General features: G+C 40.3%; 1 long non-coding RNA gene across 1 annotated transcript in view; it reads right to left on the bottom strand.

The window, feature by feature from the left end:
* Positions 1-14116, bottom strand: part of LOC132420488 (uncharacterized) — a 142243-nt gene extending 128127 nt beyond the window's left edge. The window contains exons 1-2 of the long non-coding RNA XR_009518376.1: positions 13914-14116; positions 13120-13188 (exon numbers count right to left, since the gene is read on the bottom strand). This is a non-coding gene — a long non-coding RNA (uncharacterized lncRNA). The remainder of the gene's footprint in view (positions 1-13119; positions 13189-13913) is intronic.
* Between the last annotated feature and the right edge of the window lie 20 nt (positions 14117-14136).

The raw sequence follows: 14136 nt of genomic DNA, 5'->3' as shown, positions 1-14136 counted from the left end.
CGTATCAAACACATAAATGTTTCTGCAGCAAACCTGGAATATTCACATTAAGTGTGATAAGGCCACAAATGGCCTCAGTCGGTTGGGGTCTGGTTTTGCCACTGAGCCACTTCCCTTGCTTCCTCCAGATCTATAATCCGCCCTTTTGCACCTGCTCTGTGCCTGGGAAACTGACCTATCTGCGCTTCAGCCCCACACTCCACTGCCCCCAGGTTTCTAATGGGATACAGCCAATGGGGAGCCCAGCAGGCTATCCAGGAGCCTGGAGTGTTTCCCTCTCCTGAAGGACAGTCATCTGGAGGCAGTTGCTCTTTAGGCAGTCTTCTTCCCATGACTCCTTCCTTCTGGCCTCCAAGAACCACTCTCTCCTCTCGTCTCCTAGGGACATGTGTCTCGGGATCACAACTCTCCTGTCCCACTATCACATTCCTATCCCTGTGCCAGCACTCCCCCCACACCTTTGAATGAGTCTCTTTATTAAATCCTCTTTCAACGATCCCAATTTGAGAATACCATCTGTTTCCTGATGGGTCCCTGACAAATGCAGCACACCAATGAGTTCAGATTGAGTCAGGTTTTCCTGCCTAATGGATTAAGGAAAAGCTTTCAGCTTTTAGAACTTCTTGGATTTCAAAATTATATGTAAGATACTGTGAACACATACAATCTACTATTTCTTTCTTCTGTTTAATATATACTGCTCCTTCTACCTGGAATGCCATTCTCTCCTTGTCCAATTGGCTAACTTCAATTTAGTCTTTAAACACCATGTGAACTTGCAGTGAACTTCAAGAGTGAACTATCCACTGACCAATCCCCTGTAGACAGCACCTCATCCAATAGTCCTGGACACTTGTGAAGTCCCTGGAACAGCCTTGGAAAACTTATGTGAGTCTGGGACTTGAAGGGAAAACCCCACCCAAGGAAGTGATGGACTCACGAGTACTGTTACTGTTACATAGGTTAAATATATGATGAATGGAAGGCTTAACATTTCTTAATATTGCTGTATGATTCAAGAAACACTGGGGAGTGCAGTCATAAATAACTAAAATTTAGTGGTTTTAAATTTCATTTATTCACCCTCTTGTACCAAAGACTCACAGACAAAACACAAACAGAAATTTCTGAAAAATACTCATCCTTAGTATGTGCAATGCACTCTGGCATTTTCTAGCCTATTGTAGTCCATATCACTTTTTAAAAATATCAATCACACCCTAGAAATGGGTCATGCAATACACAGTGTGAAAGACACCAAACTAAACAGTATTCATTGACAAATGCTTCCACACTTTGTCAAACAAAGAACCAAAATATTGTAACCATGCTTTAGTTTTTTGCCATTTATACTTTCAGTTTGTTTCTCCCCATTTTCAGTTATTTGCTCTCCTGAGCAGGGGGAGGAATTCCTGTCCTAAAGCTGGATGACATCTGGCTAGAACCACAAGACGTGTGCTGACACAGAAACCAGAGCAGCGGGCAATCTGGGAGTTGGGGCTGTCTTAGCCAATTTAGAATATTTGGCCACCTTATCTGAGATTACATGTAAACTCACTTCTTCCAGTCTCTCAGAAGGCAGCTTGTACTGTGTAATTTTAAAAGAATTTTTTTCTGTGTTGTTTAATGATTTGCGTTAATTTTAAACAAGGGTTTATGAACTGTGAGCTAGTGCCAGGAAAATGTAGATCAATTGTTGCTTCCCTAGAGAAAGTAGCAGTGCTTTTAATAATAGATCCTGGTAAAGTATCTATAATTCTTCTATGACTTAAAAGTCAAAGCAAAATATGGATTGGGTAAAAGGATTTTTTTCTTTCTTTCTTTCTTTCTTTTTTTTTTTTTTTTTTGGTGTGTATGTAGAAAATATACACAGGTCTGACTAAGGAAAAAAAATTGTTCTAATTAGACTCTTGTTTGCATTCAAGCCAGCATTCATTTAGGTGCCCTTGAAAGAAAAGGAGTTAATTATATGGACACTGTATCATTTAGGATTAACACTGGCTACATGTGACAGAAATCGAAAATAGTGGTGGATAGTAATCTTATCTTAAATAAGATAGTCTTAGCTCTCTTGTAACAGACAAGAAGTAGGAAGTCCAGAACTGGCATGGCTTCAGGATGTCAAAGGACCAGGGTTCTTTTCTGCTACCTACTACTGAGATTCCTGTCAATGCATATAAATTCTAGAGAGTTGGAAGGAAGAAGCGAGGAGGAATTACACACACAATGTCCCCTACAGCCCATTAAACAGAATATCATCACAAGGCTATACTTAGCTGCATGGAAGGTAAGGAAATGTAGTCTTTTTAACAGGAGCTCAGCTAACAAAGGAGGAAGATGGCAAAGACAGATATTGGGGAAAACAAGGAGTTCTTCCCACAATTATACACGACCTGAAATTGAGAAAACTTTAGGCTTGATTTCTGCAGACTCTGCCTCTCCTTCTCAAATAATCAGTCTTCTCCTTCTTCTTTAGTCTATGGTTAAAGGGAATTACAAACAGCACCAGTAGTTTATATAGCTTAGTTGATTACTTTGCCCCTATATGGCAGAGACTGCCATGCCAGGACAGCGTGTGAATGGCTGGAACTAGAGCCAATCAAACCCTAACCACAAGGCTGCGAAACAAGGTCTAGCTAGGAATCAGGAAGAGGGAAATGAATGCTGGGGAAGCAATCAACAAATATCTTACCATAATGTCTAAGAGGCAGCTCTACGTTAACATGTTCAAATCAAAATTCTTGAGCTCTCTGTCAATTTCCACCTCCAATGCACTACCATCTACCTAGTCATTTAATCCAAAAACCCAAGTGTAATCCTTAAACCTTTTATTCCCCTCACTCCTCACATCCATCAGGCCCAGCTACACAATATGTGGGGCCCAGTGAAAAATGAAAATGCAGCGACTCTTGTTGAAAAATTATCAAGAATTTCAAGAGAGCAACAGCAAAGCATTAAACCAACTGTGGAGTCCTTCTAAGTATGGGGCCTGGTACAACTGCACATGAGGCCAGACCTGCATCCAATATAGATCCATACATTTTGTAAGTTCTACCTCTGTGATAGTTAGGTTTATGTGTCTATTTGACTGGGCCACAGGGTACTCAGACTTTGGTTAAACATTATCTGGGTATGTCTGTGAGGGTGCTTCTGGATGAGATTAACATTTGAATCAGCAGACTGAGTAAAACAGACTGCCCTCCCTAATGCTGGTGGGCCTCGTGCAATCAGTTGAGGGCCTGAATAGAACTAAAAAGAGTAAGAGGGAACTCCTTCTGTCTGACTATTTGAGGTGATACATCAGTGTTTTCTTGCCTTTAGACTCAAACTGAAACATTGGCTCTTCGCTGGTCTTGAGTCTGCCAGCTTTCATACTGGAATTTACACTATCAGCTCTCCTGGTTTTCAGGCCTTCAGACTCAAACTAGAACTGCACCATCAGCTCTGCTGTGTCTCCAGCTTGTCAACTGCAGATCTTGGGACTTCTCAGCCTCCATAATTACATGAGCCAATTCCTTATAATAAATTTCTTTCTTTTCTCTCTCTCTCTATACATCCAATCAGTTCTGTTTTTCTAAAGAACCCTAATACAACATCCAAAACAATTCTTAAATTAGTACACCTCTCTCCATCTCCATAACGATATCTCTGTATCTCTGGTTCTGGACTAAATGGTATTGGCCACTTAACAAGTGCACCTGCTTTCACTTTTGCCCCTGCTTCAGTGGTGTTCAATCAGAGAAGCAGAACCACAAGGATGGATGCACATACACACACACACACATGCATATATAAAACAAATATATAATATATTAAAATATTTTTATATGTAATAAATATTTAAATATAATAAAACATTTCAAATACATATTTCAAATACAGTATACTTAAATATATAATATATATCATATTTTATAACTAAATACATTTATATAAATATACTATAATCTTTTTTTTTTTTTGTGGTACGTGGGCCTCTCACTGCTGTGGCCTCTCCCGTTGCAGGGCACAGGCTCCGGATGCGCAGGCTCAGCGGCCATGGCTCACGGGCCCAGCCGCTCCACGGCACGTGGGATCCTCCCGGACCGGGGCACGAACCCACGTCCCCTGCATCAGCAGGCGGACTCTCAACCACTGCGCCACCAGGGAAGCCCCTATAATCTTTTATATAAGTATAAAAACTACAAAATTTATATAAATATATAAAATACACATATATGTAAATACATATATATATATATATACACACACACACACACACACACACACATACATATGCATATGAATTTGTTATAGGGCTTTGACCTTACAACTGTGGAAGTTGATTAAACAGCATACGTGCCAGTCCCAGGCTCTGGCATTAAAGGGATGATGAATATAAAGAGAGAGATGTGAGGATCAACTGGAACCTGTGAGAACAGACTTGAACCTACAAAGATAGACTCGGAATTACTGTCATTCTCTCACAACCTCTGAGCCTCCAACTTTGATGAGAGTATGTGTCCTGCTGGAGAAGCTGACGCCCTTAGTCATGGAGCTAAATATGATCCTGGCCCAGGGCTGAGCGAGGCTGAAGGAGAAAATCTGGCAGGATTTGTGAGCCAGATGTTGTCCCAGGCCAGTAAGGTGAGCCAGCAGATTACAGCAATGTGGGTGCATTGCAGTGGGGTCTTGTGCCCTGCTCTGACCTTCCAAGTGTAAAAGCAATAAGCTACTGCTTCCTTTCTGCCTTCCAAATAGCGTACAAAATGCTCCTTGTGAGGCGCACTACCCCTGAACCATGCAGGGAAGGGAATTCTGGGAAACATAACTCAGGTTTAGCTAATTTGACACCATACAAATCCTCCCCAACCCTTCACTTAACTACAACATAGCAGCAATAGATATCACTTAAAAATTCAAATCAGACCAGTTTTTCTTCTTAAAGCCTTTCAAATGCTTTCCCCTACATCTAGAATAAAATCCAAACTTTTTACCATAGTTTACAAGGCTGCACAGGATCTGACCCCTACCATTCTCTGAGCTCATTCATTTTGTACCACTTCCTCCTTGAGCACCATTCCTGAGCCTTCTACTTGTTCCTTAAACACATGGAGGTCTTTACTGTCTCCATCTTCACATGGCCTTCTACTGTGTGTCTATGTGTCTCTCTGTGTCCTTTTCTTAAAAGGCTAATCATCACTGGATTTAGGGTTTACCTTAAACCCAGGATGATTTCATATCAAAACAATTCATTATATCTGGAGAGACCCTAGTTCCAAATAAAGTACCATTCACAGTTCCTGGGGTTAGGACTTGAACATGTCTTTTTAGGGGACACAATGCAACTCATTACAGGTCTAATGAAAGATTCCTACTATGCCTGTTTCTTCTACTGGGACAGGATCCTTCAGAGATCTGAACTTGGGACTGACTATCAGGACCCCTAGTAAATGCTACATGCCACAAGAAATGTAGACATTTTCAGGTAGTGAAGAAAGGAGGATTTTTACATTCCCTGAACTATTAGAGAAATGACAGTTGGGATGTGGACAATAATTAAAGTTTGCAGGATCCAGAATTAGGAATTTATGTGATCACAAAGCTTCCAATGCATCCCTTGGGGTACACTGGGTAGCTGACTGCTTAACAATACTTAAAAATGTGGTAAACTGCCTGGATTTGTAAGTCATATTTTTGACAATGTAACAGCTGGAAGGAGAAATGACCTTTGCGCTTGTGTTAAAACTTAAGCAGCTTTTGCCACAAAGCATTCCACGTTGCTATTAGAAAGCAGTTTGGAAAACTCAGGCTTGTTGAAGAAAGTTGCTGTAGGAGGATTTTAAAGCAAAACGTCACAGGAGAAGCTCAGAACTTCCTGTGAAATTGTGAGTTATCCTTCCCACTCCTTGCTCTTAAAGAAGTTATTCAAGGGGAGGAAGAGAGGGAACTGTTCAGGGTTAGAAATAAGGGTACAAATCCAGCCGAGCAGAGGGTGGAGCTCAGTCACCCAAGTTCAGATTTCTAACACCAAAGCCCCCTCATTACGGGGTAAGTGACTTCCTTACTTTGGATCAGAGAACATGCTAGAAAAATCCCTGGGCCTTAAACACGAACCATGACTACTGAATTTTTACCTAGCTGGGAAGCCAGTCCTAAACAAGACATCAGTAATATCTTACATATTTGCCCCTGGAATCTAGCAGCCGCTGGCGACAGTTTTACCATCCACAGCACCACTTGGGGGTGGAGGCTAAGCAGAGAAATACCTCCATATGTTCCCACTCTTGTGAAGATGGGTGTTTTTTGGTGGAATGTGCTTGTGAGAAGAACAGTCCTCCAGAAATTAAGATCCAGAAACAGGAGAAAGGTCATAGCATCAAGCTCTTCTGACACCATAAACAAAAAAGCTTGGTAGATACCACAGTTCTGCCTTCCCTCCTTGGTTAGCCTAGACCCTGGTATTATAATAGTTGGAGGGGTCTCCATAGTCAATGACGGTCCAGTGGTCAGCCCTGACTTAAGGGTGAACAAATGTGGTCAAAGTCCTATATTGGGAATCCTGCCTGCTTTTAGGGTAACTCTAGAACCCCAGTGCTACTGAATTTGAACCAACACATAGAGAGTGGGGTAGGATGGTGCTACCTAACTAGACCCAGAAATCCAATAGGCATTATCACCAATGGAGCTTTCGAGAAAATTTCCAGCAACGCTTTAGGAGATCGATACTAGCCTATGAGTTGGAGGTGGTCCAACTACTTTAAGTAAAATACAGCTCTACTACGTTTTACCTTCTGATCCCAAATGACCACTCCCCAACCCCAGCCACTGCCACCCTTCCCTCAGAAGCCATGTAGCAAAATATACAGAGATGGCAAATATTTTTCTCAAGGAAATACATGATGAGGAGGAGAAGATTTTATTCACCAAAAATCCTCTTAGAACTATATGATGAGAAAGAGATTTTATTCACCTTAGAAAGGGAGAGCTGTCTTTGTTAGAAAAATTCTTTGAAAAACACGAATTCAAAAAGATGTAAGCACCCAATGTTCATAGCAGCATTATTTACTATAGCCAAGATATGGAAGCAACCCAAGTGTCCACCAACTGATGAATGGATGAAGATGTGGTATATGTATACAATGGAATATTACCCAGCCATAAAAGAATCAAATTTTGCCATTTGTGACAACATGGATTGACGTAGAGTGTACAAATACTGTATGTTTTCATTTATATGTGGAATCTAAAAAATAAAACAAAGGAACAATTATAACAAAACAGGAACAGACTCACAGATACAGAGAATAAACTAGTCATTACCAGAGGCGGCAGTGATGGGAAGAGGGGCCAAACAGGTGAAGGGGATAAGAGGTACAAACTACTAGGTATAAAATAAGTAAGTTACAAGGATGTAATATACAGCATAGGGAATATAGTCAATATTTTATAATAACTTTGTATGGAATATAATCTATAAAAATATCAAATTATTATGCTATACACCTGAAACTAATATTGTAAGTCAACTGTACTTCAATAATAAAAAAAAATTCTTTGATAATTGGGAGTAGAAACTGACACCTGAGGGATACAGATTTTGGTAGATTAGTTGCAGGTGACCAGATGGTTTTATTGGTTGCTCCACAGAAGGAGGAGGAAGAGGAGAGAGGAAAGATAAGAGGTGGGATGAAAACAGTAGATGTAAGCTCTCTGCTAGGCCAGTCACTGGGGGGCAGGAACAGGCTTCAACAAGCATTAAAGCTCAATGTGGGGGCTTCCCTGGTGGTGCAGTGGTTAAGAATCCACCTGCCAATGCAGGTTCGAGCCCTGGTCCGGGAAGACCCCATATGCCACAGGGCAACTAAGCCTGTGCGCCACAACTACTGAGCCCACGTGCCACAACTACTGAAGCCCGTGCGCCTAGAGCCCATGCTTTGCAACAAGAGAAGCCACCACAATGAGAAGCCTGCCCACCACAATGAAGAGTAGCCGCTGCTCCCTGAAACTAGAGAAAGCCCACGCACAGCAAGGAAGGCCCAACGCAGCCAAAAACAAAGTAAATAAATAAAAAAAAAACTCAATGGGAAAAATATTTGCAAATAATATGACTGACAAGGAGTTAATATCCTAAATATATAAACAGCTCATACTACTCAATATCAAAAAAACAAACAACCCAATCAACAAATGAGCAGATCTGAATAGACATTTTTCTGAAGAAGACATACATACAGATGGCTAATAATGACATGTAAAGATGCTCAACATCCCTGATTATTAGAAAAATGCAAATAAAAGCAACAATGAGATATCATTTCACACCTGTCAGAATGGCTATCATCAAAAAGTCTACAAATAATAAATGTTGGAGAGGATGTAGAGAAAAGGGAACCCTCCTACACTGTTGATGGGAATGTAAATTGGTGCAACCATTATGGAAAACAGTATGGAGGCTCCTCAAAAGACTGAAAAAAGAGAATTAGCATATGATTCAGCAATTCCACTCCTGGGTATATATCTGGAGAAAACCATAATTCAAAAAGATACATGCACCCCAATGTTCATTGCAGCACCATTTACAATAGCCAAGACATGGAAATAACCTAAATGTCCATCAACAGAGGAGCAGACAAAGAAGATGTGGTATATATATACAATGGACTACTACTCAGACATAAAAAAGAATGAAATAATGCCCTTTGCAGCAACATGGATGGACCGAGAGATTGTCATACTGAGTGAAGTAAGTCAGACAGAGAAAGACAAACATTATATGATATTTATATGTGGAATCTTAGAAAATGGTACAAATGAATTTATTTACAGAAAAGAAATAGAGTTACAGATGTAGAAAACAAACCTATGGTTACTGGGGGGGAAGGGGGGAATAAACTGGGAAATTAGGATTGACATATACATCCTACTATATTTAAAATAGAAAAAAGCTTAGAGAGAGATTCTTGGGGGATACAGAATTTCAGGTTTTAAAAGAAATAAAGAAGGTACTTGGTATTTTTATTTTTTTATATAAAAGCAAAAGAAGAAGAATTGTGTATAATCAAATATCTTCTTTTAAAATGCAATTTCTGGCTTTTTCTTAGAGAACACAAATTTAAAGTGAAATAATTTTTAAAGTCCAATACAAAATTAAGAAAACCCACCAAAGTTTTGTGTAAATATTCAGGCATGCATTCATTTATTAACAAATATCTGCTGTGCATCTGTTACATGCCTGGTACTGCTTTGGACTCTGAGGATGCAGAGGTGACCAAGACAGATCATGTCCTTGACCGCATAAATTTTGTAGAGCTTAATGATTTAAAATTTCTGAGAAGAACTATAAAGTCAAATAAAACCAATACCTGAACTAACTGAAAGGCAAATTCAAAAAAAATAAGAAAAGCTTTGAGAATTGACTAGACTTACCCTTAAAAGTCCAAGATAGTGACTGAGATACAAGCTTGGTCATGGCATACACATCAAAGTCAAGGAGACAGGCACAAGAATCAAATTTATGACAGGAGGACAACTGGGTTGCAAAAATGTCTTCAAACAAATATTCACCATGCTATCCAGTTAAGGTTCTGAAAACCCTGGGTAACACATTCTACCTACAGGAAAAACAAGGTTCAAATTCAAGGTTTTCTAATAGTTAATTAAAAGGAGGCAAGAGAGTAACCACAAGAGAACAGAGAGGGAGGGAGGGATTGAAATTAAGATTGAGATTCTGTCTGTCATTGGATAAAAACAAGCAGCCATCACCAAAATGTGTACAAACAGTAAATGCTGGACAAGGTGTGGAGAAAAGGGAACCCTCTTACACTGCTGGTAGGAATGTAAATTGGTACAGCCACTATGGAGAACAGTATGGAGGTTCCTTAAAAAACTAAAAATAGAACTACCATATGATCCAGCAATCCCACTCCTGGGCATATACCCAGAGAAAACCATACTTCGAAAAGATACATACACCCCAATGATCATAGCAGCACTATTTACAATAGCCAAGACATGGAAGCAACCCAAGTGCCATGAAAAGATAAATGAATAAAGAAGATGTGGCATATATATATATAAAATATATACACACACACACACACACACATATATATATACACACACACATGTACACACAATGGAATACTAATCAGCCATTAAAAAAAGAATGAAATTCCACCATTTGCAGCAACATGAATGGACCTACAGAATATTATGCTTACTGAAATAAGTCAGACAGAGAAAGACAAATACTGTATGAAGTCACTTATATGTGGAATCTAGGAAATAATACAAATGAACGTATATGCAAAACAGAAATAGACTTACAGATATAGAAAACAAACTAGTGGTTACAAAAGGGGAGAGGAAGAAGGGAGGGGCAAACTAGGGGTATAGGATTAAGAGACACAAACTACTATGTATAAAATAGATAAGCAACAAGAATATATGTATAGCACAGGGAATTCTAGCCATTATCTTGTAATAACTCTTAAGGGAGTATAATCTGTAAAAATACTGAATCACCACACTATATACCTGAAACTAATATAATATGTAAATCAACTCTACTTAAATTAAAAAGAAAAACTCAGTTTCAAAATTTGTCTTTAAAATATTCCAAAAGGCATGACAGATGCTGAAAGTGTGAACTCCTTTCAAATGCAATTATGTTGAATGCGCTTGGTACCGGTTGACTTGCTCCCAAGGCCCCACATACTTTCAGTTGAAGCCCCATCCCATAGTGACTCCTAAATCTTCAGTAAAGTATTTAGACACACACACATACACACTCACACACACACACACACACACACACAGACAACTATGAGTGAGTGTTTTTCTAGAACTTGATGAATAAGTTCTATATTCAATGGTTTGAATATAGAGATAGCCCTAAAGGTTAAGGACTACAGAGGACAGACACACACTAGGAGCAAGCTGTGAGAACTCACAGGTATCATGAAGACTGTCACATGCCACAGAATTAGATTTTCACCTAAGTTAACCAGATATTCAAGGAGGAGGAAGCCCCCAGATGACAGCATGGCTATTCTAATTTTGCCTCCTCCATTTCATTATCCATATAACTTCGGAGTGAGTTTTCTAAGACACAAATCTAAGCATGCCCTACCTATGATCAAGATTCTTCAATAATTTTCCATTGCCTACTGGATTAAAAAAGAAGAAGAGGGGCTTCCCTGGTGGCGCAGTGGTTGAGAATCCACCTGCCAATGCAGGGGACACAGGTTTGATCCCTGGTCCGGGAAGATCCCACATGCCGCGGAGCAACTAAGCCCGCACACCACAACTACTGAGCCTGTGCTCTAGAGTCCGTGAGCCACAACTACTGAGCCCGCACGCCGCAACTACTGAAGCCCGTGCGCCTAGAGCCCGTGCTCCGCAATGAGAAGCCACCACAACGAGAAGCCCACACACTACAACGAAGAGTAGCCCCCGCTCGCCGCAACTAGAGAAAGCCCACGCACAGCAGCGAAGACCCAACACAGCCAAAAATAAATAAATAAAATAAATAAATTTATAACAACAACAAAAAAAGAAGACAAAAACCTTTGCAAAGCATTTAAGGCCTTTCCCAGCTTCTTGCAAAGTGCCTGGTGAGCAGTGGGTTCTCTAAACATGGAGCATGAGCATGGTTCCCTCTTTCTATCAGGCCTCAACTCAAAAATCACAGAACTTCTCAGAAAGGTCACCCCTGGCCATCTACTAGAATGCCAGCAAGCCCTCTCCCCCCAAATTTTCATAGCCCTCTCCTATACTTATTTTCTCTCCTCAGTTTTTCAATATCTAACATATTATGTATTTTACTTATGTAACTTATTGTCTGTAACCCTCAGTAGGCATATATAAAACATCAACTATAATCTCTAGGTGGACAGGGATTTTTGACTTTTTAATTTGTCCACTACTATCTCCATTACCTAGAACCGGGCTTGGCACACAGAAAGTGCTTCATAAAATATATGTAGGATGGATGGGTGCGTGGATCATTAAAACCTCAACCCAAAAACCAGTTCTACCTGAAGCCTCCAGGAAGATTTAGATATTCCTGCTTCTCTCTCCTTCCCTGTACGTAACTTCTCTTATCATATTGTACTTCTTTGTATGTTGAGCTGAAAACTTCATTGAAATCAAGGGCCTCACTTTCATTTGTATGTACTTAGAAGTGACTCCTTTGTGCTTGGTACATGATATGCCATTGAATAAATGAATGATTGATTATATCCTTATTTTAAAGATGAGGAAAATAAGGTTTAAAAAGGTTAAATAACTTTTAAGGGCACACACTAGTAAGTTGCAGAGGTAAGATACTAACCCAAATGTATACCAAGCCATTCCTTTAGTTTTCCTTGTCACTACTACCATATCTCCCTACAATGTTCTATCCTGTCCCACATTTTCTATTATTCATATTGTACCTATTACTAAGTCCCTGTTCAAATCAAATCCCACCTATTCAATGAAATCTTCCAGATGACTCTTATTCACAGTAATTTCTCCTTTTTTTTTTTTTTACCAGAAAGTTCCTGAGATAGCTCTCAGGGTAAATGGGGGAGGTTATAAGATAGGGTTTGTGGCCTATCTTATAACAGCTTATCCACTTCTGTTCCTCACTCCATATTCAGGCTCTTGGTGCAAAGGCCTACCTGTTTTGCAGGTAATGCACCCTCCATTGGTCCCCAACCTCAGGTAACAGTCTCTCATGATCTGCATATCTCTCCTAAGGACTTATGTGGCTGGTGATGGGTGCAACTGTTTCCTTGGTTTGACTGAGCTGAGCTTCCAAGAGAAGCTGCAGAATGAAGCAACTCTGAATAATCCGCATCCCCACCCTGGGATTAGCACTCAGGATACATAAAGCTTTTCCCCTCCTCTCTCCGTCTCTGTTTCTGTTGAAAGAAAGGGTTTCAACCTTTCCCAAATGTGACTCTTCCAAGGTTGTTTCGTGAGAAGCAAAAGCTTATTTCCTATTAGCCATTTCCTCATGTTATCACATGGAAAATAGACTTTTCATTGGCCCAACTTCTCCCTTTTTAAACAGAGGCGCATATACCAACATCAGAAATAACAATTTTTGTTTTCAATGGTCCTTGAAAAGTAATGTAAAAAGATACTTACAGTTGAAAAAATATGCTTGTTACTTGTTCTCATTTTCTCATCTCAAGCTGAGACATATACACTCAGAACCTGCAAAAACCACAATAAATTCTTCTCTAATGTCTTCTGTACTTAAAATCTTCAGTACATACCCAAGCATCTTATTCAGTAATAATGTGCCACCCTAGTTTGTAACTGCACTAAACATTTAACCCTTAATTGTGTCTACATAAAATGTTGACATATCCACAATCTGAGAAGCAGTAGTGAATTAAAAGCGCAGGACTACCTGTGTTCAGATCCCACCTCCATCATTTATCAGCTGTGCAAAGTTAAGTTCCTTAACGTCTGTCTCATTTTCCTCATTTTAAAATGGTATCCTATCACTTCATAAAGTTGTTATATTTAATTTGAAAATAGTAATTAATAAATGATAGCTATATGGGAGTTTATTATGCACCGGGCACTATGTTGAGCACTTTACATCCATTTCATCTGTCAGAGAAATCTGAAGAAACTCAGAAGCTGAGCACAGGGCTTTGTACATTGTAGACAACTAAAATATACGGAAGGAATGAAGCTCAAAGAAGCTAAGAAGTTCCGGGGCTATCAGGATATTGGTAGAGCTGTGAGTGGAGCCCAGGTATGCCTGACCGCAAAGCCCATGTCCCTGACCCCTGCGCTATATTCTGACAACGTCCAGAGTGCCCAGGACAGGGCTGGCACAGAAAGGCCCTGATACATGGCGTTTTGTTTACCATGGGCCCTCTGACATTAGAGAGGACTAGAAGAGTGGTCTCTGAAAGCGGGCTCACCAGTTTCCAGCAGGGCCTTGAGCCCACTGGTCAGGGCTACGTGGTTTTCCTAGCCGAGGACTGAGGTGAGATGGAAAATGCCCCCTTCTTCACTCCTCTATTCTCTTCTCCCCACAATTGCAGGGCCGGGTGAGCGGCCCGGGGCACGCACTTCTGGAGCCCCTTTTTCCTCTGAGACTCGCAGGCTAGCCGACGCGACTGCGGCCCTGGGTTGGAGGGAGCC

Source organism: Delphinus delphis, chromosome 2 (genome assembly GCF_949987515.2).
Source record: "Delphinus delphis chromosome 2, mDelDel1.2, whole genome shotgun sequence".
NCBI classification, from domain to species: Eukaryota; Metazoa; Chordata; class Mammalia; order Artiodactyla; family Delphinidae; genus Delphinus; species Delphinus delphis.
This window is presented reverse-complemented; position numbering and strand designations above follow the sequence as displayed.